The sequence below is a fragment of the Tupaia chinensis genome, unplaced genomic scaffold, assembly GCF_000334495.1.
Source record: "Tupaia chinensis unplaced genomic scaffold, TupChi_1.0 Scaffold149922_1, whole genome shotgun sequence".
NCBI lineage: Eukaryota > Metazoa > Chordata > Mammalia > Scandentia > Tupaiidae > Tupaia > Tupaia belangeri.
This window is the reverse complement of record NW_006209766.1, coordinates 1,380,752-1,384,585: the sequence shown is the minus strand read 5'-3', so window position 1 is coordinate 1,384,585 and position 3,834 is coordinate 1,380,752.

The following is a 3,834-nucleotide window of genomic DNA, read 5'->3' as shown; positions in this document are numbered from 1 at the left end:
GGGCTTTTGCAAGGTGGTGGGGTCAGGGCCCGGGGCTTGGTGGGCAGGTTCTCTGTCTTGGGGACTTGATCCTGCAACATGGGGTTGGTGGGGAGGAGGGTCTGGAGAAGGAGGGTCTGGGGTCAACTGGTCTGTGCCTGGCTTATCTGCAACAGGAAGAAGGATTTCCGGCCAGACACCCCTACCTCCTGCCAAGCGCTGGTCTACGTCACAAGTCACAATTGGCAGGGTGACTGAGCACGGGAGGGTTGACCTGTGAGGGGTTGGAGGCTGCCGGCCTGAGAAATTCCACACCAGGCAGTTGGGGAGGGCTACCCCTGGGAGTGTCAGTCGGAACAGTAACATGGACAGCATAAACAATAACAATAGTAATAATAATAGCTAACATTAAGTGAGGGCCCATCTCGGGCCACCAACTGCGCTATGGGCCCCACTTCAATTTTTTATGAAGTAGGTTCTGTTATGCCCATTTTATGAAGGAGGAAGTTAGGCAAGTTACCTCCCACTTCTCTCTCCAGAGCTCATGCTCTTCCATGTTGTAACGGTTTGGGAAGTTTGAATATGAACCAAATGTGACCTATCATTGTTAGATGTGATAATAGTATTATGATATGAAAGCTGTCTCTATTAGGAAATGAACACAGATATTTAGGGATAAAGTATTATAAATGTAACTTACTTTACATGATTCATACATAGGGCCAACAGGTAGCATGGTAAGGCGCTGGACTCCCACATGGCTGGGCACAGTTGGAGTCCTGAACATGGTGTCTTGAAAAGCATACCAGATGGGGGAACCAGCAGTTAGCGTAATGGCCATGTCGCTGGACTCCCACGTAGTCGACTGCGGTTCGCGTCCCGGACCCGGTGGCTTAAAACTCACGCCAGGCGCGTGTGCGTGCGTGCCCAAGATCCCGAGAGGAGAATGGAGAAGGGATTGCGGCATGACCATCCCCCCTGGGGGGGTGATTTCTCACCTTCTGTCTCTCTCTGTCTGTCTGGCGAGCGCACGTGCCCTGTAGCGAAAAAATCCTCACACACACAAAAAAAGAAAATCAAACCAGACGTGTGTGTGTGAGCGTGTGTGTGTGTCCACATTGGAGGAGAAGGGATTTCTGGGTGGCTATCCCCCGTAGGGGGTGATTTATCACCTTCTCTCTGGTAAGCACATGTGCCCTATGACAAAATAAACCTTAAAATAATTCATACATGTAGTATATATTTACATACATACATGTCACATTTGGGATATACCCATCCTAAAAAGTGATTTTTCCTTTATTTATTAATAGTATTCAACAACTGGGTGTCCTGCATTTTTTTCCCCTGACAATCCTTAATCCAGGTTAACCTGGCTTCTGAGTCTGTGTTTTTGCCTATCTTGGTATAATGATAAATAGTATTTCCCATTTTAACTTTTTGCTATAGGGTGCGTGCAACTTGCTTGAGAGAGAGAGAGAGAGAAAGTGAGAAATCACTCCTCGGGGGGAGATGGTCATGCTGCCATCCCTTTTCCTATTCTTTTTTTTTTTTTGGAGAGATTTTCACTATAGGGCGCGTGCGCTCGCCAGACAGACAGAGAGAGACATAGAGACAGAAAGCGAGAAATCACCCCCCAGGGGGGATGGTCACGCCGCAATCCCTTCTCCTCCATTCTCCTCTCGGGATCTTGGGCACGCACGCACACGCGCCCAGCGTGAGTTTTAAGCCACCGGGTCCGGGACACGAACCGCGGTGGACTACGTGGGAGTCCAGCGACATAGCCATTACGCTAACTGCTGGTTCCCCCCTTGGTTCCCCCCTTTTCCTATTCTTACCAACGCATATGAGCTAGGCCTTTTTTTTTTTTTTGGAGAGGTTTTTGCTATAGGGCACATGCGCTCGCCAGGAAGACAGAGATAGAGAGACAGAAAGCGAAAAATCATCCCCTGGGGGGATGGCCATGCTGCAATCCCTTCTCCTCCATTTTCCTCTCAAGATCTTGGGCACACATGCACATGCGCCCGGCGTGAGTTCTAAGCCACTGGGTCCGGGACTCGAACCATGGTCGACTACGTGGGAGTTAGCGACATAGCCATTACGCTAACTGCTGGCCCCAGAGCTTGGCATGTTTTTGAAGCTACTGGGTCCCACACTCAAACCAAGAAGTCGACCATGTGGGATCCAGCTGCCTTCACCACCATGCCACCAGCTGGCCCTATTTTCCGTTCTGATATGGACATTTTCCAATATTGACCAGCTTCTTGATCATTACCAACTTGCCATTCTGGAGGGTGGGAGGAGTGAAGGGGCACTGGTTTTCTGTCCATGTCACACAAAGGAGACTGGAACTTAAGGAGTCACTGAGACCAGGTGGTGGCACAGTGGTAATGCAACCAGTCCCACCAGAAAAATTATGAGTTCGTGTACTGGTACCTCCTTGGGTCGTCTTTTCTGGGCTAGTTTGACTGAGGATGGATCATGGCACCTGTCTGTCTCTCTCTCATGGAAGAAATAATTTCTTTTGAGAGGTTTTTGCTATAGGGCACGTGCGCTCGCCAGACAGACAGAGACAGAGAGAGACAGAAAGTGAGAAATCACCCCCCCAGGGGGGATGGTCACGCCGCAATCCCTTCTCCTCCATTTTCCTCTCAGGATCTTGGGCACGCACGCACACGCGCCCAGCATGAGTTTTAAGCCACCGGGTCCGGGACACGAACTGCGGTCGACTACATGGGAGTCCAGTGACATAGCCATTACGCTAACTGCTGGTCCCATGGAAGAAATAACTTTTTAAAAAGTTGTCAGTTTTTTAAGGTCACATGGGATGGAAGCTGGAGTTCCAACTGGACCCAGAGTTGGGTGAGCTACAGAGCCCAGGTACCTCTTCACTGGCCCCTCCATCTGTCCACTGCAGGGCCTAAAGGGAGTCCTAGCCTGCTCTGCCCGGTGAGCTTCAGGCCACCTCTCCCTGAGCTGTCCTCTCTCTTGGCTGTTTCCCCTCTGGTCAACTCCAGCTCCGGGTCTCTGTTGCACCAGGCGCAATTCCAGCAAGGCCTTATGGCCCAGTCTCTCCTGTACCTCCCTACTTGAGTGTTCCTGTCTTCCTGTCTGCCCCCACCTCTCTTCCCATTGCTTTATCTCTGATAGTTCTCATTGTTCTCAGTCTCCCTCTCTCTCCATCTCTATCTGCCTTCCTCCGTGTTTCAAGAAGACTGCGCATTTTAAAACCCTCTCTTGAATCATCCTCTCTTCCATCTCCTCTCTTGCCCCTATGGTTGCAGTGAACACAGAAGAGAAAGGTAAGAAGGGCCAGTGATGGGGAAGAGAGTAGACAGAGATAGAGAGACAGAAAGCGAAAAATCATCCCCTGGGGGGATGGCCATGCTGCAATCCCTTCTCCTCCATTTTCCTCTCAAGATCTTGGGCACACATGCACATGCGCCCGGCGTGAGTTCTAAGCCACTGGGTCCGGGACTCGAACCATGGTCGACTACGTGGGAGTTAGCGACATAGCCATTACGCTAACTGCTGGCCCCAGAGCTTGGCATGTTTTTGAAGCTACTGGGTCCCACACTCAAACCAAGAAGTCGACCATGTGGGATCCAGCTGCCTTCACCACCATGCCACCAGCTGGCCCTATTTTCCGTTCTGATATGGACATTTTCCAATATTGACCAGCTTCTTGATCATTACCAACTTGCCATTCTGGAGGGTGGGAGGAGTGAAGGGGCACTGGTTTTCTGTCCATGTCACACAAAGGAGACTGGAACTTAAGGAGTCACTGAGACCAGGTGGTGGCACAGTGGTAATGCAACCAGTCCCACCAGAAAAATTATGAGTTCGTGTACTGGT